The sequence below is a fragment of the Talpa europaea genome, assembly GCF_964194135.1.
Source record: "Talpa europaea genome assembly, chromosome: 14".
Lineage (NCBI taxonomy): Eukaryota > Metazoa > Chordata > Mammalia > Eulipotyphla > Talpidae > Talpa > Talpa europaea.
The window spans coordinates 43,408,220-43,435,277 of record NC_140082.1 but is presented as its reverse complement, the minus strand read 5'-3'; the positions used below and the strand labels follow the sequence as shown (position 1 = coordinate 43,435,277).

The window sequence follows — 27,058 nt, the reverse complement described above, 5'->3', positions numbered from 1 at the left end:
TAGGTTCTATGTCAGAGTTTGTCTAACATAAATGTAGAATATTTTTTAGTGGCTCCTGTTCAAAGATTTCTCATAAGCACTTAAGAATATTTGCTTTAGATTCTGAAATATCACAACTTTACAGCTTGTTGTGTTGATGAGGCACAGATATTTGGCAGCAGATAATGCAGTTTATGAATTCTTTAAAGACCACCCTTATATTCTTTTTATTCATAGGCAAAGCATTAAAGGATTTGAAGTAGCACCTCAAATTAAAATTTTCCGTTTTACCTGAATTAACTTTATGAGAAATATATCCTATAGTGTTATTTCTGAATTTAGATTAGTTTTGTCAGGTTAGGTGTCTTATCTTTTCTTAAATGTCAAGGACCTACTTTAGGTTTATAAGTTTTTAGAGTTGCTTAGTTCTCTCTGCAGGTAGCCACATATAATTCATGAAATCAGAATTATTTGCCACTCAAAATAAATAACAACTTCCTATATTGGAAAAGAATCTTTGAAAAACTGTTATATCACTTTCAGAGAAGTTTTTCCCTTATATAAACACTAAACATTTATCTAATAAGTTTTGATGTATAAAATATAAATTCTCTTTCACTATTTTTTTTAAGTCTTGTTTATTGTTCATTACAGTTTTCTTTTTGCAGTAAGAGTCCCAATATTTCCTTTGTAGTTTAATAGTGTTGACCTGAAAAATACCCACTTATTTGGTTACCTTGTCCCATGTTTATATATATCTATTTATATCTCTCTATATCTATATATCTATATTTATATCTCTATAGAAAGATATACATATATTTATATATAAATGTATATATTTATATCTATATATAGAGATATAAATAGATACAGATATATAGATATAAGTTCATATGAATGAAAATCAAGGTGAGTACTCAGTGAGAAAATGTTCTGTGTTTTTCTGTTCTAAATAATTTCTAAAATTATAATAATTCCCTAGATACTAGAATATTTATTTTTTCAGTGAAGAATAATCATGTCAAAATGAAAGAAATTTCAAGCGTTTTACTTACTTCATCTCACTATGTAATTTATAGCAAAACCCTCCTGAAATAATTTTGTGCTATGAAATATACAAATAAACAACAGTGAAAGAACAGTTTCCATTTGGTACCTGTGTTGATATGGCAAGTGTGCTGATTTTGTCATATAGTAACTGTTAACATAGAAACACTAAATGATGAAAATAATTAAGGATTTAATTGTTAAAGGACCATGCAAGTTCTAATTAGGAAAAACATAATTTACTGGAAGTAATACAGATTTTATTTTATTATTTTTTTAAAAAGATTTATTTATTTATTTATACAAGTACTGGGTATAGTCAGAAGCACGGGAGGGTGAGAGAATTCACCAGAGCCAGAGCGGGGAGCAGAAGTGGCAGAAGGACCAAGGTACACTGCTGAGGGGAGCAGCGGGCATGGCAGGAGAGGTCTGCACGCCATGTGGGACCCTCGCCCAGCGGCCGGGGATCGAACTGGCGCTGCAGAGGCTGCGGGCAGCTTCGCAGCCCAGCGCTCAACCGCCGCACCACTGGGGAGGTCCAGTAATACAGATTTTAAACCAATTGATGTAATTTCATTATCACTTTGAAGTTTTTAAGGTTTAGGTAATTTTGCATGGGCCTGAAGTCAGATTGGCTGGTTATTAGGTCCTTAGCGTACATGAGATTTGGACACATTGCTTAACTTTTCATACTTCAGTTTTACTCATTTATCAAATGGGGAAAATCACAGTATCAGTCTTGCAGGGTTGCTGAATCAAGTGATGTAGTACCTGCCAAGGACTTGGAATCATGGTTGATAAACAGAAAATCTCACTGTATCTTAATTTATTGTTAGGGGGAAAAAAGCCTGCTAGTAACAGAAAACTTAGATTGCATAATAAGTAGATATTCATAATTCATGTACCACAGAGTCTGGATGGAAGGAGGGAGGAATGGAGGTTCATTTTGTAGCTCAGCCACCTCCTTGATGATCCCGATGCTCAATCCTTTTGGGAAATATTCCAGCAGGCCTTCTTGGCTCTGTGCTTAGCTTGTCCTTTCTTGCCAGGACTCCAAACATAATATCCTTTCACAGAGGCTGAGGAAGACTGCCTTATTTTTTATGAGAAGGCAAATAAAACTTCCCACCAGGAGATGCCCATATCCATTTGTTACCTAGAACTGCATGACTAGCCTGATCATTTCTAATGTATTTGTTTAAACTAATTGTGCTTACACACCTAGAGCTGGGGCTGGGTGTGTGGTGATTTGCCTTGATGAAACAGTTGCTCATTATTGAACACAATTAGGGTTCCCCTGACTACAACAAGGAGGTGCATTTAGCTAAATATTCTAAATAACAGTTTTTGTTGTAAAATTAGGAAGACAAAAATAGCAACGTGGTGTTTATAAAATGTGGTGCATTTAATTATATTCTAAAAATAGAACTGTGACCTTAATATTGCAGTTGTAGGTCTGTTAAGAAAATAGTATATTTTTTCTTTGTAGTTTTGGAATAAACCAGCTTTTTTTAGGCAAAAGGCATTGCGTCAAAGTCACCCAAGCCCTTTTTTTTCCCCCAAAAAATTAAGCCTTGATTTGCTTCTGTTGATGTTATTTGTAGGGTTTTTTTTTTTAAAAGTTCTTATTCTATGTAGTCTGATGTAATAAATTAACTAATTGTTTCCTGAACCTAAAAACATTTTCTTTTACTTAAGTTTTAAAAATAATGACCCTGGGCCTCCATGGTGGCGCAGAAGGTTGAGCGCAGCAGGTTGAGCGCAGTGCTGTGAAGCTGCCGAACTCTCTGCAGCGTGGGTTTGATCCTGGCTGGCCAGGGAGATTCCCACATGGTGTGGCAGACCTCTCCAGTCTCGCCCACTGCTCCCCTCAGCAATGTACCTTGCTCCTTGTGCCTTTTCTGCTCCCTGCTCTGTCTCTGGTGAATTTTCTCATCCTCCCGTGTCTCTGGCCTGTACTCTAGTGCTTGTGTAAATAAATAAATCTAAAAAAGAAAAAAAGTTCATAAAAAGAATAACGACCTATTCACCAAATTTGATAATTTTACTTTAGCAGAGTGATTAGATGGAAAACTATCTGAACCAAGAACAGCAAAAACTAAACTAAACTTTGACTGAAAGTAAGCATAATTATTTGCACGTAGGGGTGTAATAGGTTATGTTGGATACATTAGAAAATCTAATCCAGGTATTCTTATTCATTGTGGATTTTTTCTTTTAACTATTTCCCATGACTCTTCTGACTTTAATGGCCTAATTTCTCTTCCATGGTATTTTTCCCCTGTATTTGCTATTACAGTTATAATTAAGAGGAGATATCATATAAATAAGAGAATGTTGTTTTTATATGGTTAAAAAAACAGCAGACTTCTCTGCCTTTACATCAGGATAGAACTGATGGCTCTATTCCTTCCATTTTGCCATCTGATGATGATTTCAATATAGTTCTAGATTTTTATATGCCTCCAGTGATCTAGTTTTCCCTCTACTTTGTGCTAGAGTGCTTGTCTCTCATAATTTGTTTTTGAAGACAATTATGACCACATCAGAGGTGCCAGTGGGAATAAACAATAGGGTAAAAAGGACATAAGAATGTGTTAAAGTGCTAGCCTAGCAAAAGACTCAATAAACTGAAGGTATCTTTCTCTTTTTATGGGATTGATCTTATACAACAGGATATTGAGTCTTCTTTCCTTCTGTTAGAATATTAGTAAGTTACTATTCTATAACCAAAGTTATGTAATGTACCTTGTTTGAACTCTATAGCACGAACCTCCTATCAAACCCAACATGGTTTTCAGAAATAGTAGTTTGGCTTTGCAGTGACTTACTCACTTTGCTCAGAATAACCTGTAGCTAAACCTTAAATCAGATTTATCTCAGAAGTTAGAAGAGTGTTGTGCAAGCATGCCCAGAGCATGTTCACTATTGATTTGGGCAGACAGATGGGGAAAGTCCCAGACCCCTCAGTGGATTTTACCGACTTTAGTGCCCTCTCAGGGAACCAGGTATATAGGCACACCAGTCAGGGAGGCTGGCATGCAAGGAGGCAGGCATGGGTGGGCAGGGGAAGCTGGGAAGCAGGCAGATAACTGAGACTCCCAGCCCTCCACGAATCTTTATGCTCTTCCCTGGGCTCTCTCTGGCATTCTCTCATGATTTTGCCTCTTTAGTTATGCCACTAGTTCTCTCATTGCTGTCCTTATATCACTGGTATATAGGCTTAGGTGTGCATACTTAGGAATACTCGCATCCATGCTCCATGTGTCCACAATCAGACACATGTGCCCCGCACCCACACTCCCAGACACCTTCTGCATTAACACAATCAAGCCCACAGGTGCCTTTTCAGAGGCCAGTGGCATAAAAAGCCTGATTAACTCACTTGCCTTATAATAGTGTTCACTTCAAATAACATCCTTTCCTTGTGTCAATCTTTTGATTTCCTTTTATGAATAGAACTTAGAGGAAGCACAAAGATTTGAATACTAAGGAGATTGTTGCTATATTACCTTGAAAAATTTTTATGCTTCTGAAATACTACTTTGAGACCCAAGAAACAGAAAAAGCAACAAAAACCTGAATAAACTGTCATACAAAATGATCATTCAACTATGATGGTGAAATAATGTCTTTCCAAGATGAACAAAAGCTAATGGTATTTAGCATCACCATTCCTGCCTTATCAGAAATAGTGAAAAGAGTTCTTCTACATGAACAGAAAAAAATACAAAATCTTGACCAAGTTGATAAATAGTATGACAATATCAGAAATATAAACAAGAATAATAGACAACAACAAAACATCAAGTGGGTGGAAGAAAAGGACAGAATCTTTATCGTCAAATGACAGTCAACCCCAGCACAAAAAGGACTATTGTAGATATGAACTTTTGATATAACCCTTAACAACAAAAATCTGGAGCAGACACATTTAGAAGTAGTATTGAAGAAACTGAGAGAACCATCAAGGAAAGTCTTCTGCATGAAAATACATATAGAAACATAAAAAGAAAGAAACAACATAAAGACAAAATAATGAAATAAGAACAGCATCAAATCACATATTTCAAAAAACACCCTAAATATGAGTGGTTTGTATTCTCCAATTAAGACATAATAACAATTTTGATACAAAAGTATGACCCATCTGCCCTTTGCATACAAGAGATTGACTTCAGATCCAAAGGAAAACAATGTGTATGTCTGTACTAAGGCATTTCAAGCCAGTTACAGAGAAAAAAGCAGAAACTGCTATTCTCATATCTGATAAGTTATAAACTTCCAACCAAAAAAACTAATCAGTGACAATGAAGGGAACTAAAAATGGTTAAGGGAACAATTCATTAAGAAGACAGAATTGTCATCAATATTTATGTACTCAACACAGGTGCACCAAAATGTATAAAACAACCATTATCAGACCTAAAGTAAGACATTCACAGCAATAAACTAAGAGTAGATTTTAACACATCAGTTACCTCATTAGATAGATCATAGAAATATAAACAAGGGATTAATGGGTTAAATGATATAGTAGATCTGATCATTTTAATAGACATTTACACAGTCATTCATCTCATAAGAAATGAATATGCATTCTCTGTCAAAATGGTTACCAGAAGGTTTGGGAAGTGGGGAAGTTTGGGGGCGGGGTGTGCAGGCAAGAGGAGAGGGAAGTTGGTCAAGTTTTGGAGCTTTAGTTGAAGGTGAGTAAAGCATGTGCATATGTGAAGGTGTGAAATTCTAATCTCATAATTATACAGTTGTATGAGTAATTTGCAAATAAATAAAATCGAAAAAAAAACATATATTTGGAGCACATTTTTTTCTGTCAGCTCTGCTGTGTTTCTGTTTTTGTTATAAAAGATGACTGGACTAGAATCATCATGTATAATAAAAGGGCTTCATGAACTTTTTCATGAGGGTAAAAATCAACACTTTACCCTAACATAAATTCAGGGGCAGGAACTCAGGTTGAGATTGGGAAGATTTTACTGGACAGTCCTTTTGTCTGACCCTTGAGTCACTGCTTGTGTCACCTTATCTAGGTTGTAAAACCTCTGCAAAATTTCTTTTTATTGTGCAGAAAATGTGGAAACTAATACCCATTATGCAGATAATAGCTTTATGTGTCACAGTTAACTGATACAGCACATGTGAAAATGAAGATCCAGTTTCTGGTGTTAAATGTGCATTTGGTCTCATATCAGCAACTCTCTTAGTGAGTAATTAATTTTCTTAAATATAATTTTCTCCTTGCATATTAGAAGTATCATTTGATATGTTAGACTGGCTCATTGTCATCTTTGCTCTATTTCTAAAGTCTTTATTGTATTTTCAGAATTGGTTCTTTCATGGCATCTTATCAGAATTAGAATAAAGTTTAATCTTTTTGAATCATCTGTGGTTCTTTTCTCAAGAACACATTCCTAGATAGGAAGGGTATTAGTATTAATCTATGTCTGAATCCTTTTTTTTGTATTCTTTGCTTTTGGTAAACATGTGTTTTTAATACTATTCAATATTAGTATACCTTTAAAGAATGCCGAGTGTCTTACAAGGTCTGCTTATAAGTATCTGGGTCCCCTTGTGATATGAAATGAGTTAGGGAGGCACAGTACTTCCTAACTTACTTTTAGAGCTAGTTATATATTTTATATTTAAGTTAAATATTTTATATATTTAAGGGCTACATGTCACTTCATGTTCCTTTATGACTGGCCATATTTGTTATTTCTTTTGCCTATGGAGCTGAAAGCCTGCAAGCAGCAGGGAAGAAAGTCAGAAATTCTACTGAGTGAAAAATCTTTGGTGGTGTGTGGATTGACCTTCACGGGGAACCTGATAGTAGCCAATAATTTCCTTGCCCATGAATACAGCTGGTTAGAACTAGGTGTTTAGAGCTTGCACTGTGGGTAAAGATACATTTTCACTTTTAACTGTGACCCTCTGGTGCCTTTTCTATTTTCATTGCAGGCAATCTTAAAGGTTTTTATTTTGAGTTTTGCAATTAAATATGCCTATGAAAAGAACACTTGCTTTATGCTCTTAATTCTCTCTATTCCCACCTATCAGCATGTTATTTGCTTTTGAAAATTTCTTCTGTATCTGGGGATTCAGTAATTAGTGGAACTGCTATTCTTTAAAATTACTAGTTAAGAATTTTCAGCCTATACTATGTTGTTTTCACTACCTATTTCCTAAATCCTGCCAGTAGAAATTAAATCAGTGTAAGCCACTGTGTCTGTATATTTAAAAGCAATTCATATTCCTTTTTTTCTTCATACATGAATACTATCTACCATGTTCTATACTTTGATTTTTTTTTTTCCCTGCTTAATATAGCCTTGGCATTTTTCTATATTAAATGGTGAAAGTATCCATTTTTGAAGCAATTAATTTTCCTTTGTATAGATGGCAATTATCTGCTCCTGGACATTTAGATATACTGCCTTTTGCTATTAAAAACAATGCTGCAATGAATAATCTTTGCATATAAGTCATTTGGCATTGAGTGTGTGTCTTGATTAAATATCAAAAAAAGAAATTGTATATTTGTGAATTTATATAAAAGTATATACATTTGTAGATTTGATAGATACAACTATTCCCACACTCTAACCACAATGCTCAAGAGACCACTTTCAGTCTGTCACTTCACATTTTAACATAATGTTCTATGAAATCTATTAAAATAACTTGCTCAGATGTAAGCATATATCCATTTAAACAATTTCTAAGCAGAAGGCTGTGGACGTATTTGGCCAACACATAGGTTGACAGTGGCTTCCATTATTGGTAAGGAGCACACATTGTTTAATTTCCCCTATTCCTCTAAGGAAAGAATTTGGCAAGGGTGAGGTTTCTGTTATTCTTTTAGAGTCTAGTTCTTTAATATTTGCTCACATGTAAATCACTCAAAAATGCCTCAACTGTTCTCCTTCCTAGCCTCAGTGTTTCATTACTTTTTTAACTTTAATTTCTACTTTAAAAATAATTGTATTATTTGGCATTGTGTTTATATTGGTTTTGCAGCACCATGTATGCTTTCAAACCTATGCTCACCTCTTCAGATGTATGTTACCACGTGCACTTAAAAAAAAAACCAAAACACCCAGGATCATCTACCATACTTCATTGTGCCCCCTTTCACCCTTCACTCCCAATGTCTCCACTCCCTCTATGGTAGACTCAATTCTACAGTCAAATTTCTAGGGTTTATATTGGCTTAGACTTGGCTGCTCCTTTGTTCTATTTCATTGTCGTTGACATATGAGTGAATTCATCTGGTATTTGTTTTTCTCCTCCTCACTTAATTTCTTTGCATCATTCTCTCTGTTCCATCCATGTTGTTAACAAATGCAAGTATTCATCTTTTTTTCCCTTAGCCCATCGATATTGCATTGCTTTTGTATATCATATCTTCTTTTCCACTCATCTATTCTTGATCAGCTATGTAGTTTCCATAGCATGGTTAATGTAAATAGTGCTGGTATGAACATAGCAGTGCTATTATCTCTTCACATTAGTATGTTACATTGTTTGGGTAGACACCTGGGAGCGCAATGGCAGGGTTATATGGAAGATCTATTTTTAAAGTTTTGAGGAATCTTCCATAGTTACATACCACCAACAATATATGAGTGATCCTTTTTCTCCATACACTTGTCACCTCAGTGTTTTTCATATGGGCCGCAGAAACCCATGGCTCCAGAGAAACTGGAAAACTCCTTGGTCATCAGAGAACAGGTAGACTGCTTGAGAAGGGACATGAAGGAGATTCATGTTCAGTGAACAGTGGTGGATGGAGAGAGAATATTGGCAGCTGTGTTCAGGGTAAGGCGCCTTTTGTGCAAATGGTTGTCATGCTTGCTGTTTGCCAGCAGTGCTGAGGAGGGGAAAGTAAAATAGACTTGAATGAGAGAAAATATGTGCAAAGGAGATGGGTCATTCCTAGGTCCTCAGGGAAAGGCAGATGGTATAAGCACAGTTTACTGAGCTGTGCTCCCTACCTCCTTCCCAAGGGACTGATACTGATCTTGTGATCCTCATTTGCCCACAGATAGCACAATAGGGTCTGGAACCACAAAGTGTAGGGCTAATGGTGGTGCCACAAATATGAACATTCCTTCCACCTCCTGCTGCTGTACATCTCTAAGGTCCTCATCCACCCACTGACTCAACAGCTATAAGATCACATTGCAGACTTATAGACGACCTGAAAGGCTAACTGTCCAAAAACAACCATGCAACTTGTTGGAAAGATAGAAATTGTTGAAATCTTTAAGAACAGTAAAATGGGCAGATAATAAAACAACACATGGCAGCTTGAGACCTCAAGGGAATATGACACTACAAGGTGAGACTAGTTCTCCAGAATCCAGTCAGAAAGATATGAAAGATTTTATCATCTTATCAGAGTTCAAAATGACCAATGAAATGGAAGAAAATGTAGAAAAGCTAGTCAGTGTAATAATGTGAGAACTCTGAAAAGATAGTCAACAAAATTCATAAATGAATGGTATGAGAAATACGATTTATGAAGAAAAAATAAAAATTAAAGATTTAAACAGGAAACTAAGAGAGTTTCAGGATGTATTAAGTGCTATAGAGAAGATCAAAATTCTACAGAAAGTGATGGTAGCCAACTAGGCCAAATGGAGGACTGAATCAGCCATACTTACATCTGATAGACTCCCAGCTTAAATAGGTAACAAGAGAAAGGGAAGGACACTGTATATTTATTAAGAGATTGTTACATCAGTAAAACAAAATAGTCATCAGGGTTCTCCCCAGTGGCGCAGCAGTTGAGCGCTGGGCTGCGAAGCTGCCTGCAGCCTCTGCAGTGCCAGTTCGATCCCCGGCCACCAGCGAGGGTCCCACATGGCGCTCAGACCTTTCCTGCCGCCCGCTGCTCCCCTCAGCAGTGTACTAATCTGTAACAAAGGAGCCAAAGGTAATATATTGGAGAAAGGTGAGCTTCTTCAACAAATGGTGTTGGGAAAACTGGACAGCCACATCCAAAAGAATGAGACTAGACCACTGTCTTATAACACATTTAAAAAAAAAATACAAAATGGATTAGAGATCCAGATGTGAAACTTGAAACCATAAAATGCCTATAAGAAAACAGGCAAAACACTCCATGCCATTGGCTTCAGTGATGTCTTTGTTTCAAACAGTGAGGAACTAAAGACAATATAAACAACTAGGACATCAAACTTAAAAACTTACACACAGCAACAGAAATAGAATTAAATATACACACACCCTACTGAATGGTAGAAAATACATGTACATTATACATCTGACAAAGGAGCTGGTATACAAGACCTACAAAGATCTCATACAACTCAATAACAACAAAAATAAATGATCCAATTTAAAAAATGGGCAAAAGTGTAAAATAATCATTTCTCCAAAGAAGACATAACAGATTATCATCAGGCACATGAAAAAATGTTCATCATCACTTATCAGGAAATGCAAATCAAAACCATGGTGAGATACCATCTCACACCTGTGAATGATCCACATCAAAAAGACCAGAAATCAGGAGTTTTACCAAAGATGTGGGCAAAAAGGAATCTGCATTACTGTTAGTGGTAATATTTACTGGTTCAGCCCCTGTGGACAACAGTGTGGAGGTTTCTCAAAACAATAATAGATCTACCCATATGATTCACCTATTGTGCTCCTAGGTATCTACCCAAAGAATGCAAGAACACTAATTGAAAGTGTGATAATGCACCCCCTTGTTCTTATCAACACTATTTATATAGCCATGTTATTAAAATAACCTCCATGCCTATGGACAGATGAGTGGATTGTGATGATGGTATATATATACACAATAGCATTCTAGTCATCTGTGACATAAATGAACTCTTGCCATTTGTTCAAACATGGATGGAATTGGAGAGGTTTCTGCTAAAGGGAGTAAGTTGGAAGGAGAATGACACATACCGGACTTCACTTACATGTGAAATAAAGAGGGAAAAAAAGGTCAGAACCAAACAAATGAAAAGTCCTTGATGTTCTACAGAACTGAGACTAACTTGTGGGAGGTGGTGGTTTGATAGCAAGGTGTGGAGGGGCCCCAGTGGACTCTGCTTGAGAATTGTGCACCCTTGGTGTTGGATATGATTTGGTATCATCCATCTAAAGAGTTGTGGTCTTATGCATCTCAGTCATATACAGTGCTGTAAACCAGTGTTACCTTAAAAAAAAAATAATAAAACGCCTCTTACCACTTGATGACCATGGGTTTGGACACCTTTATTTATGCCATCTTTTCTTTAAGTTCTAACTTATTAAAGGCCATCATAGATTAAAAAATACAGAATTTGATTGGCTTAGAGTAAGGCCTTGTCTAAATGTAACTTAACATATGATTACATGTGAAGGTGCTGGTTACTATATTGCTTTGAGGCTATTTCCACTAAGAAATAAATGGCTACAGTCTTGATGCTTATCTTTTACCAGTTATATTTTGATTGATACTCACTTTTCCAGTTTCTTTTCTGTACAACGAATTGTGGAGATGATCTTTCTAAATGTCTCTTCAATCTTACTCATTTCTGTCTGTCTTTATCTCCTTCCAAGTTCCTATTTGTTAGTTAGATGACTGATGGAGTTATTGGGAAGAATATAATAACCGAAGAGTTGCCATCAGCCTTCACAAGTGGCACTGAAACAGCACCAGAGCCATTCTCTCTGTTTTCTGTCTCTTCTGAATCAAAATGATGGGTGATAAGAACCCTACTTGAACACCCCTTTTGGTTTTGATCATCCTGAGAAGTGGTAAGGGGTGAAATGTTAACAGGTTGAAGTCTGAGTGAGTTGGCTAGAAATACCGCAGTATATTATGTTGAACAAAATTCTCGAGGTTTCCAAGGCACAGGTTAAATTTCATCATTTTGTAAAATGTACTTCAGAGGTTTGTGAGATGAACTGATTGGTGTAAAACTCGTGAAACAGTACTAAACAGGCAATAAACAATACATGCTTTTGATGTTGCTGTTTTGTTGCTGTTGGTTCTTCCTGAGGCTTCTTCACTGGCCATATCTCAGCTGCACTCTGGTGCACTCCAGTGTAGGCCTGTGGAACTTCTCTTTCTGGCCTCTAGATTCATCTTGTTCTTGCATTTCTGGACTTTTGAACATGCTGACCTTTCCCCTTTTCCTAAGACATGTTGTTCTGCTCTCAGCTTGGAAGTGCGCCCACTTCTGCCCCTGCCAAAACCAAAGTACTGTGTGCATAGTAGTATCTTGTTCTTTCTCTTTCTCCATAGCACTTAGCATATTTCCATTTATTTTCATGTACTTTTCTTAATGAGGACATAGTTTGTATCTCTTTCTTAGGTTTTTTGTTTCCTTGTCTATTTTTTGAGGAAGGCATTGACTAAACTTTTGGTGTCATTAGATCTCTTTGACATTAGCATTTGAGCATACTATACTTTTAGTGACTACATTTGTGTTTGTAAAGAAACTGTCTGCTTGTAATTTGTGTATTTCAAAATGTTACTTCTCATAAAACATTTTAATAAGAAGCATTTTGATAAAAAAAATATTCCACAGATAGTGTCCTTTACTTATATTGCGTGTTTAACTTTCCAAGAATCTCTTCTAGATTAAATTGGAGAAAGTTTGAGGGGAGGGCAAAGAATGTTAGACTCTATCAGTAGAAATCTAGGTTTAGGGGCTTACTCATATTTTAATTCTCAGGAGGGACTAATTTTCCTGAGAACTTTTTATGTTAATCATAAACAGACCCAATTCAGTAATATTTTCATAAACCTTTGGCTGAGACTTTGGCATTAATGTCCTGAACTCTTAGGAAGAGAAACATATTTTTGTACATTGGCCAAGAAAAATAGGTCTCAATTCAAACAAAAATACTATATTTGTTATTTTAAAGAGATTTTTCCATTGAGCTATACGTTCAGCTTTTTTCTAATTTATTTGTCATATATTGGACATGACTTAGACCATAATTGGATGTATTTTCTTGGCCAAATTAATGAATGTTTTAATTTTTTTAAAATTTAACTTTTGGCAAGGAGTTAATTTTGTTAGTGTACACATAATTACTTGACTTATTTTGTTGTGAATTTTAAGAATAGGAAAAAGCCTATGTCTTATTTTCCTTAATGTGTTGGAAATTATAAAATATGCAAAAATTTTTATTATTGACAGTGAAAATGTTTTCTTCAGCATACATGTCCTTTTCTTTCTCCTCCTATTAGCTAGTGACTGAACTAATATTGTTATTATATTGTATCCCTGGAAAACTTAACAGTTATTTTCTCTGACAATCTGTTTCAAGCTCACTCGTGGTATTATTTATAGACGTGTCTTTCTTCTGTTTTGCCTGCATAAGTGCAAGTTATTTCTCTAGCTACAGGCTCTTCCTTGGTGTGACCTGCTAGTTTCTCTTTACATGACTCCAACCTTGTGTTTACTTAGACACACTAGCTCATTACTTCTTTATTAATTTTTAAAAATTTATTTATTTATTTACACAAGCACTGGGTACAGTCAGAAGCGTGGGAGGGTGAGAGAATTCACCAGAGCCAGAGCAGGGAACAGAACAGGCAAACCGATGAAACACATTGCTGAGGGGAGCAGCAGGCAGCAGGAGAGGTCTGTGCGCCATGTGGGACCCTCGCCGGTGGCCAGGGATCAAACCAGTGCGGGCAGCTTCGCAGCCCAGCACTCAACCGCAGCGCCACCAGGGGAGGCCCACTAGCTGATTACTTCTATGTAGATGTTTTTGAGCTTTCTTTTCTTAGAGAGTACATGATTCCTATTCTCAAGGGAAATGTGAATGTAGATTCCATTTTCTGGATCTGCCTCTCCATCCAGTCATGCATTACATAGTGTTTACCAGAATGACTTCATCTGCTTTGTGGTTTTGTATAATTACTTTTCAGATGTTCCCTAGACCTGAGCCTAACTATGATTAACCATGATTTTCTTCTTTTTTATTTTTTAAATTGAAGTAGCATAGCATTGTAACATTATGTACTTTTCAGGTGTTCATTATTGAGAATCAACATGTGTATATACATCATTAATTTCACTACTATTAGTCTTCCAAGCTTCAAACTTAAGTTTTCTGCCTTTTCTTTTAACTCCATATTTTATCAATTGCCTGGTTGTATGTTATTCCTGTATTCTTGTATACATGTATATCCTTCTACTTTCATAACACCTGTTCTCATTTCAGGCATATTGGTTTTGACTATACTGATGTAATATTTGTCTCCATCTACCATCTGTTCCTTCTTTAGTCAATTCTGCATATTACTATTTGTCTGATCTCTCAAACCACCACATGTATTGCATTACTCCCAAGCTTAAAAGCTTGAAGACACAACCTATTGTACTCTCATTTAGAAATTAAATTTATTAACTTGGTGTTCCTTGTGCTCCACAATCCAAATTCCAATTTAATATGGAATAGACTTATGTCCTACCATGATTTCATGGATATCCTTGGCCTATTGAACTAGTATTCCTTCATTTTTTTAAAAAAAGATTTTATTTATTTATTTATACAAGCACTGGAGTACAGTCAGAAGCATGGGAGGGTGAGAGAATTCACCAGAGCCAGAGCAGAGAGCAGAACAGGTAGACTGATGAAATACACTGCTGAGGGGAGCAGCAGGTGGCAGGAGAGGTCTGCGCGCCACGTGGGACCCTCACCCTGCGGCGGCCGGGGATTGAACCGGCGCTGCAGAAGCTGCGGGTAGTTTTGCAACCCAGCGCTCAACCGCTGTGCCACCAGGGAGGCCCAGTATTCCTTCATTTTTACAAATATTCTAGTTCTTCTGCTTCAGATAGTCCCCCTTCTTTTGAAATAGTAATGTGTCACTAATAATGCAATCTCTGATCACATGTGTGTAGGAAGATTTTTGTAAATATTGCTGTGCTTTAAAAAGTACAATTTTTGTGCCAGGTATGTTAGTGTAGTATTAAATTATTAGAATGTTGAGTAAACTCCTTAATCTCTAGTATTTGGAACAGCAGAGCTGAGACTGAAATAATCATTTAATGGAAACTAATATTTCAACATTTTTCTAGAAAAAAGGAGAGTGGTAAAATTTTGAGGAAATTCAAATCCTTTATTTCAGTTAATGACTTTTCCATAATATAGCAATCAATTTTCATCAAATGTTGAAGATGTTATTTTTTTACTATTGAATGGGAGATGTTTAGTGCTCTGTGTGTAGAACCTATGAGGAAGGGTTGCCTATGCTGATAATCCAAAAACTTTCTTTTGATTCTCTCTCTCAGTGATTTGTTAGCTTGGCTTTCCACATGTGGACAACTGGAAAAATTACCACTTTCTTCCTAATAATAATACAGTTGGTCAGAAGCTTTAATGATCATCCCATAGTGGCTAACAGCTAATGTTTGCTAACTGATAAGAAGCCATTGATCATTTCATTGGGCTCATTCCCCCAAACTTTAATTTAAAGATAACCTTGATTATATCTTGCCTTAATTAATTTCAAATATCTTCATGCTTCATATTTAAGTAGCTCCTTTGGCAGTCTTTTGATGGTCCCTCTGGATTCTAGTGACCTAAATGGTTTTGTGTTACTGGACTATATCTTGTCGTCTTTTCCTTCCAATAGGTTATTATGAATGTATTAAGTTACATTGGGCTTTATTCTTATCCCCTGGGGTTCTGACTATTAAAATGTCTAATATACTCAGGAACTTCTTATGTTTATCTGTTATAAAATATGATATGTCTAGTGATTTTATTTTTATCCTCTGCATTATTCTTTGTAATGAGATGATGTAATTGTTTATCATCAATTTTTAGCTTCTATTAGGTAAGATGTTAATGTATAATTCATTATATTTTATGAAATATATTTGAACTTTAAAATAAAGGGAATTTAAAGATTAGTCATTTGAAGTGAGCTTCTTTTTGATGGAATTATGTTGCCTATGCACTTATATAAATAAGAAGATGAAAATTGGACCAGATTTTATGGTTTCTTTTCAATTTCTCATGTGACTATAAAGTCACCAGTTTGTTAGTATTTGAACTTTAATAGCCATTTTGTTATTTCAGCAAACATCTTTGTGATTTTAAGGTAGTCTGGAAAACCTGCATAGTTCTTTTATATACTATAATTTACCTTCTTGGTATGCCAGCTCTCATAAAAACAATTTTAATAATCATTAAAACAGGGGCTGGCTTGTTTGTAGAAAAACAACTTGTCCATTTTCCAAGTAAGAATGTGGATGATGTCTAAATAAATAAATAAATAACAAGTACTATCCATGGTAATTTAGTGTCTTGAAAATTTTCTTGATAAAAACCTGTAAATTTACTGTTATATGCCATAGTCTATTACTCATTCATCTAGCATGTAAATTATACTTTATTTTGGAATTAGTACTTCTAAATCCTTGAAAATTAACAATAATGAAATAGATTTCTAATGGACATAATATCTATAAATATGCTTTCACTAAAAAAAGTTTGTTTTTAGACTTGCTTACTACTTTCCACACTTTGTTTATATATGTATGTATTTATGTATGTATGTATGTATGTATGTATGTATGTTTTTACATCATTGTTCATTTTGTACAATGTTTGATTTCTCCTCTCAGGTGTTGCCCCATAAAATTACCACCCAAGATACCCATGACCATCACCAAGACTCTTGTGCTATTTCCTCCTGTTTTGACCCTGTTCCCTCTCTCTCCCCTGATGAATGTCTCCAATTTATAGTTTGACTGCTAGTTTTGTCTTTTTTCCCACTGATTTCCTTGTATGGTTTTCCTATGTTCCTCCTATAAGTGAAACCATCTGATAATTTTTCTCTTTACTTCTAACCTATTTCACTGAGTGTGATCCCTTCCAGGTCCATCCATGTTGCTGCAAATGGTATGCGTTTATCTTTTTGATGGTTGAGTAGGAATCCATTGTGTATATATATCACATCTTCTTGATCCAGGCATCTGTTTTTGGGTGTTAGGTTGTTTCCATGTTTTAGCTATTGTAAATAGTCCTGTGATGAACATAGGAGTGCAAGTATTTTTTTGAATTAATGCTTTTGTGTCCTTTGGGTAGATTCCTAGGAGTGGAATTGCTGAGTCATATGGTAGCTCCATCTTTAGTAATTTGAGGGTCCGCCATATGGCTTTCCATAGTGGTTGAGCCAGTTTGCATCCCCACCAGCAATGTAAGAGGGTTCCTTTTCTTCCACATCCTTGCCAGCATTTGTCGTTGTTAGATTTTTTAATGTGGGCTATTCTTACTGGTGTGAAGTGGTATCTCATTGTGATTTTGATTTGCATTGCCCTGATTATAAGTGATGTTGAGCATTTTTTCATGTGCCTATTGGCCATCTGCATTTCGTTTTTGGAAAAGTGTCTTTTTAGTTCTTCTGTCCACTTTATGGCTGGATTCTTCATTTAGTTTTTGTTGAGTTGTGTAAGCTCTTAGTAGATCTTTGCTATCAGTCCATTATCAGTTTTGTGAATTGCAAATATTTTCTCCCAATCTGTGTGGTCTTCATTATTGTCTTTAGCTGTACAGAAACTTTTTAGTTTTATGTAGTCCCAGCTGTTTATCTTTTTTTTCATCTGCATTGTTTTTGAGGATGAGTCTTTAAAGATGTTTCTGAGAAATATGTCATGGAAGTGTTTTGCCTATGTTTTCTTCTATGAATCGTATGGCTACAGTCTTATATTCAGGTCTTTTATCCATTTTTAGTTCATCTTTGTGTATCGTGTAAGGTAGTAATCTAGCTTCATTCTTTTGCATGTAGCAGTATGGTTCTCCCAGCACCATTTATTGAAGAGACTGTCCTTGTTCCAGTGCATATATTTTGCTCCTTTGTCATAGATTGTTGTCCATATATGTGTGGCTTTCTGTCTGGGTTTTCAATTTGGTTGCATTGGTCTGTGTGTCTGCTTATTCCAGTACTGTGCTGTTTTAATTATTATGGCTCTGTAATGTTGTTTGAAGACTGGGATTATAATACCTCCGTTCTATCTTTATCTAGTCATGAATGATTTGGCTATTTGAGGTTTCTTATGGCTCCATATGAATTTCACCAGTATTTATTCTATTTCTTTGGAGAAGGAGAATGCCATTGAGATTTTTATTGGAATTGCATTGAATCTGTAAATTGCTTTTGGTAGAATGGCTATTTTGATAATAATAATTCTGCCAGTCCATGATCAGGAAATGTCTTTCCATTCCATTTTATCTTCTGTTTCTTTTATCAATGTTTTGTTGATTTTTTTTTGTTTTTGTTTTTGTTTTTTTTTGTGTTTGTTTTGTATAGGTCTTTCACCTCCTTTGTGAGGTTTATTCCCAGGTATTTAATTTTTTTTTTTTTTTTTGGTGCAGTTGTGAATGGGATGGTTTTCTTGATTTCTTCTTTTTCATATACATTGTTTGCATACAGGAAAGCTATTGATTTTTGTGTGTTGATTTTGTAACCTGCTAGTCTACTAAACTGATTTATTTTCATTAGTTTTTCTAAGAAGTTTTTTGGGATCTCTCTATATATGATCATATCATCCAGGAATAATGATAGTTTTACTTATTTTTTCCCTATTTAGACTACTTGTATGTCTTTCTCTTGTCTAATTGCTCTAGCTAGGACTTCCACTATTATACTGAAAAGCAATGGTGAGAGTGAGCATCCCTGTGTTGTTCCATATCTCAAAGGGAAGGCTTTTAGTTTCTCACCATTAAGAATGGTATTGGCTGTAGGTTTGTTATATAGGGCTTTTATTGTTTTATAAACTCTTGAAACCAAATCTCTTTCTTTCTAGATTGGTCACTGATCATTTTCTTCTTTCAAAACCTCCGTAAAATCACATTGTAATCTGTTAAACTTGGGATGTTTTGTTTATACTATATTAAAAAATACCAGTGGGATAGTTGATATTTGAGTCCAACGTTCTAATTTTTTACAGAGTATATTTATTTTCCCTCTTGTTGATGGAACATCAGAAAAACTAAACAGAAAAAATGTAATAAACGAAATTGGTAGCTGAAAATCATTAAGAAATATGCTCCCACTATTTCCCATTATTTCCTTAGGAAAATTATTCTAAATTAAAAATAAACCTAGACAATTAGGTTCCACTTTCTATTTTCAAAAATAATTCATTACCTTTGTCACCTTTAAGGATGTCTTTGACAATTTAATGGCTCAAAAATAAAACATATGAGAGAAGACAAATGTTAGCAATTAGTGAATTTAGGGGACGGGTGTATTGTGTTGAATATATTTATTCAACTTTCTAGTGGTTTGAAAAAATTGGGGGGTGGTAAGTTTATGTAATCTAAGTTCTTTTCATTTTAAACTGAGAGATGAATTTATTCTTATCTGAGCTTTGTGGCTCATGGAGTAAAATGTATTATGTAGTCCCAATTTATAACCTTTATTTAAGGCATACAGATAGGATCACAAAACTCAGATGCTATCTTGTCTGCTATCACTACTATTTGTTTATAGTCTCAGCTCCACATTCTGTCTCTAACAAATGGATGTTGATGTTAATATATGTCAGGGTTTGACAAAGTTTTCATTTTGCATTAGGTTGTTACCCAATTAATTCAGTGCATTCCAGAAGAACTGCAAGTTTAAAATACTGTAGTTGGGAACTATATTAGATATTGTAAGTGCAGAGGTACTTGAAATCCTGACCCTGATTGCTGAGTTTGCTCATTGAAAGAATTTCTCATCTCTGTAGGCTGCCTTCTTAACTGGGTTCATTTGCAACTTCTTTCCCTACCCTCCATATAAATGTGTAAATTGACATGAGACTTGGCTTCTGTCTTGGACTCTTTCAGTGATACTATGTCTCTCAAAGCACAGCTAACTGGGACATGACAAGTATTGGGTGATTTGGATGCTGTGTTTCTGCCCTACCTGTGAGCTCTTTACCAGTTATTTTTCTTTTGCATTTTTATCTTGTGCTTGTAATATTTTTGTTTTCACACTTAATAGGTCACATGCCTTGCTATCAAGAAGCTCTCCTTTGAGTATCGTAGATTTACATGCACACTCTTGATTCAGTGGGTTGGTACCTGTTGCAAAGTTTGGGTTACTTAACAATTCTGAGATACAATTATTTCTTTTAGAACAGGAAGAGCTCAGATACAGTGCCTGACATGTTCATGATGATGTTTAATGCTATTACCACGTTCAGTGAATGTTTTCTCTCTTCTTTTATCCCCTCAAGGAATTACTCCATATAAAGTTCTTTTTAGTGTTAAACTGAATGATCCACAAGATAAAATAAAATGGTTTTTCAGAATTTATGCACTTAACAGGTATAATTATTAAGTACTTGATATGCTTTTATGTTCCTAGGATACTGCTTTTATGTTCCTTGCTGAAGGGTAGAGTCAGGGTGATATGCAGCTCATGCTCTATACCCCAAGTTATGAGTTTTCCAACGGGACATCTTTCCCTAGTCTTTTTTAAGCACCACAGACTTAGTCCTTTTCTAAATGACCTTTTATGCAATTCAGTTATAGATAAATTTGTTCACCTGCTATTTGTGTGGTTTGTTGTTATAAATTGCTTGGTTGCTAGCAAGTCATTGGTTCAAAAAATTTTTAAACATCTGATATGAACAGACCTCTTAGGATATAATGCAAAACTCACCCAGTCTGTGTTGTGTTGAAAAGAATGTTGATACTTTATATTAGTGCTTTTCTTTATATATTGGATGCTTTATATTATTGCTTTTCTTTCTTTATTCATCACCTAAGAATTCTTTGTTTTTTAAATAGTATTCAAAGGTGCTTCAGTAGTCATTCACATAGCTGACCCTTCACTAATGGTGCTTATTTCTTCCCAGCTTTGTGGCATTATGTTGGTAAATTGAATGCTTCAAATCAGATCTCTCTCCTTTTTTTGTTTTTTTAAAGTCAGTTGTTAAATATTTATCAGTACACTGGTTGTATCATATCTTCTTCACCCCGTTTCCTAGAATTTATTAATTCCTCCAAATCACTGATTCAACAATTCATTTATTGTATCAATTGTTATCTTTAACCTGAGTGATCATACTTTTGGTTACCCCAGATGAATTTCTGAATGTCTGTGCCTGCCTGTCTTTTTGACTCACCTCTAACTCTCACTCCTTAAACCCCTAGAAGTTTTATGAGTAAGAGGGGTGTATAGGTGGGTCTTCCTAGATTACATATTCCCAGTGTTCTTAGTGACGTTGCTTTGATAGAATCCCAAGATTTTCACTTCAGGTTGTGATTTAAAACTTACCCTTTCAACCTTTCCAGTGCTATCAAATATTCAGAGGGTTGAGAGTTCTTTTCTGTATTTTATTGTAAATGGTGTCCTCTAGTTTTAAGTGCATGGAGAAGACACTTGTACCATAACAAGACTGTTCTTAGATATGTGTGTTTCTCTTTTTAAAATGATTTGGACCTTGATATTTCTTTAAATTGTCAGAAGAGGGCCTCTAGGCGGTTGAGCACCACTCTGTGAAGCTCTCTGCAGGCTCTACAGCGCGGGTTTGATCCCTGCCAGCGAGGGTCGCACATGGCGTGGCAGACCTCTCCTGTTGTGCCCGCTGCTCCCTCAGCAGTGTATTTCATCAGTCTGCCTGTTCTGTTCCCCACTCTGTCTCTGGTGAATCCTGTCATCCTCCCACACATCTGGCCTGTACCCTGGTTCTTGTATAAATAAACAAATCTTTTAAATAAACAAACAAATAAATAAATAAATAAATAGTCAGAAGAAATGATGACTTTTCTTGATGTTTTTCTGACCTAGTCAAATGTGTTTGATTCAACTACCATGTCCATTGTAATATTATTACTAGTGTAACAAGTTTTCAATAGTTTAAGAAATTGGAATTTTACTAATGTAAAACTTAATACCCTAAAGAATGTTTATAGCTGTAGAAAAATCCATCTTGCATTTCATTTTTACAAAAATTCTCACACATGGAGGTATCATTTTCAAAATGATAAAAAACAGAAAGCATTGTGGTCAAATGAACCACACTTGATACATATCCTTGAATCTGGCAACTAGGGATTAAAAGAAGAATAATCAGGATGAAAGAGCTATGAGATTTATTCTAGATATTGCCTAATGACAGATTCAGGATTTTGAATAAGAAATAGTGTTCCATATTCAAAAGATTTCTCAAATAAGGGGGGGAAAGTAGTTCTGGCCCTTGAAAAGCTAATCTAAATAAAAAAGGCAGAGCTGACTTTACAGGAAAAGTGTGAAATGCTTCTGAATGTACTTTCTTTGTCTTTATCTGAGGATACTATACATTGTTCATACACATTAAACATGTCCATATTCTGGAGTTATAAATGGAAAGGTGGTGTAGTCTTTTACAACATACATACTGTCTTATTTGAAAATTTCTTTTAGTTGTTACTTTCCAATTGTATTTTCTATCTAATGGAAATACTGCCTGGTAAACTTTTATTAGGAGAGAGAAGTCCTACTAATAGTTCAATTCAACCTGCTCTATTATTTTAGTATATATAAGCAGTCAACTTGATTATCTTTGATTGGAATATTTCAGGAGTAAATATTTCAAAAATAAAACAGTTTCCATCCCTGAGTAAGACCTAAACAAATGTTCAAATCTATTTTTTTGGTAACCAATAGAAACTAGTTTCTTTTGTATTTTTTGTCTCATATATTGGTTATTCAATTATCTTATATGAAAAACTGTAATGAGTGTCTTTCTCAGAAGCCAATTTTCTGGTAAATATTGGCAAGCTAATCTTTCATATAAAATGAGCTGAAGTTTTCTTGTACACTTGCAAATCATGAATTTCAGATTTACTATATCCAAGGGAACAACCTGAGGAAACTAAAAATGTTCTGACATAATTGTATCAAATTGTGTAATCAAAAGCAAATGATAGGGTTTATTAACACTAATGAAATGATTTCCCATCATTTAATTCATTGCTCTGATTCAAAAAATTTTAGCAATAAGTATATTAAATGGACGTTCTAGAAATTACTACTGCTTAACGGTCATTTCCTTGAAACCATTTTTAGTTGGGAGTATTTCTAATAGTTATACTTCAAAACATAGAGTTGGTGTATTTGGAGACCTGGACAAAAGGAAGGGTGACAGAGTGTGAAGCATGGATTCTTTATTAAAGCCAGAAGGAAAGAAATGAGTGGAATAAACTGCTTGTTTTATAAGTAATATTCTTGTTTATAACCACCTGCATTTTTCATAAGATGAAAATAAGTGGGTAATGTCTGTATAATATCTATGGGATTAATATTAATACATTAAAAGGATTTTGTAAAAATTCATAGGAAAAAAACCTACTGATAAATGAGATAGATAAATCTACCAAGAATGTGTTATTATAACTGGAAAATAACTGGGGTTGGGCTGCCTGTTGCTTCTAGAAACCAATTGAACAGAAACAGGAATTGAATCTATAATATACACTTTATTGTCAGAAAGCGGGCTGAGAGAACAGGGTATTTTGCTGCAAAAACCCATTCTAACATGTCATCTCAAGCTGGCATTTTCTAGTGAATTAAACAAAGACAGTTAACCATAAGCAAACCTCCCAGCACAGCAGCCCATCAGATGGTGCCCCAGGTCTTCATCATGTCCCCAGAGTCTATTGTTGTCTCCTTGGTCATCTTGACCCAGGTATATCATGTTTTCCTGGGTCTGGGAAAAACATCCTATTTTCCTGATGGCATCAATGTCTCGCACTTTCTGATGGTACCACTGAGACAGGTGTCTTTTAATTCAAATGAATTTTAATTCAAAGAAAAACTGATTATTAATCACACAGTGCTTGTGGTAGCCTATGCTGTGTGTACTGCAGAATCTTATACTAGGTATGGTGCCATGCCTTTCTCCCTGACCATTTCACAAACATGATATTCAGAATTACTAGTTATCTTAAATTCAAATAACATCGAGACTTCTTGTTGTTCAGATTAACGTGTGTGTGTGTGTCAGGGTAACTAGTTAAAAACTGAAACGGAGCTAAGATATTATTCTTTTCTCAAGCTAACAAGTTAGCCCACAATGGTTTTGTGGATGCTTTACAGAAGACTTGAAATGCTGCTCAGTGAAGGAAAATTTTATCATTCAGCACAGCTAGCAACAGGGAGCATCAGCTTAATTGGTTAAGCTCCCTTAAGCCTTCAAGATTCATGCAAGTGTAGAAAAGACACCCAGAAGGAAGCCTGTATGATTTGTGGCTTACACTAGAGAAAGGGTATTCTGAGTTTAGGAAACTTGAATCTTTCATAATGGGCAGTTAGGAAGCCTACACTTTACATAGGAGGGTGACCCTATCTTTATTCTTAAGACATGCAAATATTCAAGAGTTCACTGGAGAATTATCTTCCAATATAAGTAATAAAAGCTGTGAAATAGTTTAATTTGAGATTGGCAGCAATGTCAGTTAGTTTGGTTTTTTTGGAAAGTAATTTGGCACTAAGTACCTTAGAATGATCATGCGATTTGAAAGATTTTATTTTAAATTTCAAAGAGCATAATCAAAGAGCATAATTCTAAATATTGAAATATTTTAATTTAGAAAACCATAGCTACTGGAATTTTAAAATGCCCTATGATAAATGAAAAGATTGGATACTAAATAATTACAAGTGTTTTTGTAAAATTTAAAATAAAGTGATGCATTAATTCAAATAATTGTTTTACTATTACTAACCCTAAAAAAAGAAACCTATTCTATGTTACCCCCAAAATGGAAGTAAATACCAAAGTAAAAATGGAAAAGATTGCAATTACCTTGTATCAGTATGTTGTCTTACAGAGCATCACGACCAAAACTATTGTTCCATATAAGATAGATGTCAGACTTATTTTTAAAAATAAATAAATGATGTGTTATAAACCAAGTTTTGGGCCTCCCCAATGGCGCAGGTTGCAAAGCTGCCTGCAGCCTCTGCAGCGCCTTCTCGATCCCTGGCCACCGGGTGAGGGTCCCACATGGCACGCAGACCTCTCCTGCCGTGCCCGCTGCTCCCCTCAGCAGTGTATTTCGTCAGTCTGCCTGTTCTATTCCCCGCTCTGGCTCTGGTGAATTCTCTCACCCTCCCATGCTTCTGACTGTACCCAGTGCTTGTATAAATAAATAAATCTTTAAAAAAAAAACCAAAAAAAAAAAACTCAAGTTTTAATTTTCCTTTGTTTATATTATGTGATACTCACGTAGCATTTAATAGTTGTGAGGTAGGATCCCAAGGACACTGTTCTGTAAGGAACTCATTGGATCCTTATAGAAACTCACATGAGTCTATTATTTTCCTCAGTTTATAAATGAATAAACTGAGGCAGAGAACTTCATCATTTGTCCAAGTCATTCTGCAAGACAATCTACATTTTCAAACACAAGGTTAAGGTGCCATACAAAACAAAATACAAGATAAATACTTTAAATTACCATATTTGTTTAAAATCTTTGCTATGTGTTTGGTGTTTGTGTACATTCTGGGTATTAGGAACAATGGAACAGTACATAATTAGTACACAATTATTAGTTTTACTGGTATTAATTTCCAAATTTATTATAAACTTTTGAACCATTGTTGAGAATTGGGCATTTAATCTAATCATCATTGCCTTGTGCCCCAAAATATAATAGTTTTCAGTTTGTTTGAGAGAATCTAATCTCTTGATCCCAGGAAATCTACCAATGAAGCTTGTACTTCATTGAATTCAACTACAAAATTGAGTGATTATTTTTGAAAGCTACTTACTTTATCCAAGTCATTTACTAGTTTCACGCACGTTAATGACTTCATTTCATTTGTGAAATAATACTGCTTTGAAAGTAATAAACTAGTCCAAATTCTAATTTAAGTTTACATGAGTGAATATTGTTATAGGACCCATGTGTTGCTCTTTCTTTCTTTATTAACATTTTAAAATAATGAGTTGTAGAACTTTGGGGAATACAATGTGTTTTCAGTTTTCTTAATAAGCCCTTCAATATTAATAAGGGTGAAATACATATTTATCATTAAGGAAAACAGAGTAAAGATATGTATCTTGATCCCTGTTGAAAGTTCTGTTAGGTTTTTGTGGACCACTGAGCCCAGTGAGAAACTTGTTTTGTCATGATCTTTCTTTACTCTTTTTATTGTTTTATTATTATTATTTTTTTCCTGACCATCATCCTTTATATGCTCTTGTCCCTTTCTTCTTCCCCATTCCCTCTTAATCTCAGTGCTCTCAATGCCTTTATTAATGTCTGCTAGTTTTTGTAAGTTGGAGAATCATGCCTTCTTGCTGTAGCGCCCCAACAATAGGGTTCTGAGCTGCTGGGTGCCACGATTATCTGCATCAGAGAGGAGCTGTTGCATCTACTAGTGCCCCAATATTTTACCTTATAGGAACTTATCTCATGCTTTCCTATCCTTTTAAATGGTCTCTCTCAATCTCCCTGTGCGTTGCCCATCACCAAGTCCTCAGCTCTCCTATAAACATAGTTGATTCCATATATATTCTGGTTTATGCATTTGTGGAGGAAGAGATGACATTAGAATCCTATTAGTCTGCCATTTTTCCTTTAACCTATGAATGTAGAGAAGATAATTAGTCCTGAAATAGGAAAAAAATAAAACCAGATCATTTTTCAAACAGAAAGTTACTTGTCAATTTTGCCAAATTTGGTTTCCTTAAACACATGGTTCATATGAGTTCTGTAATTTCATAATGCATCATTGATTGATTATATAAGGACATTTTTTGCTGAAGATTAACCTTTATAATATTTGTGTAGAGAGTAAATTTATTAATTTTCACTAATAGTAAAGAACAAATAGGTTCACATAACACTTTTATCTGTATTTGTTAATAGCTATTTCTACCTGATTTAAAATTCATTCTCCTCAACCAATATATGCATCCTCTTATTTGACAACTTTGAATCCTACATCTTTTTAAAAAAAATTTGGTTATACCAAAATAATATGATGTGTAAAGGCTAAAAAAAAATCCTATCTTCTGCTTGA

General features: G+C 35.0%; 1 protein-coding gene across 15 annotated transcripts in view; it reads left to right on the top strand.

The window, feature by feature from the left end:
* Positions 1–27,058, top strand: part of PARD3 (par-3 family cell polarity regulator) — a gene marked incomplete at both ends in the record, with an annotated part of 584,385 nt that overhangs the window by 280,190 nt on the left and 277,137 nt on the right. The gene's annotated exons all lie outside the window — the stretch shown is intronic.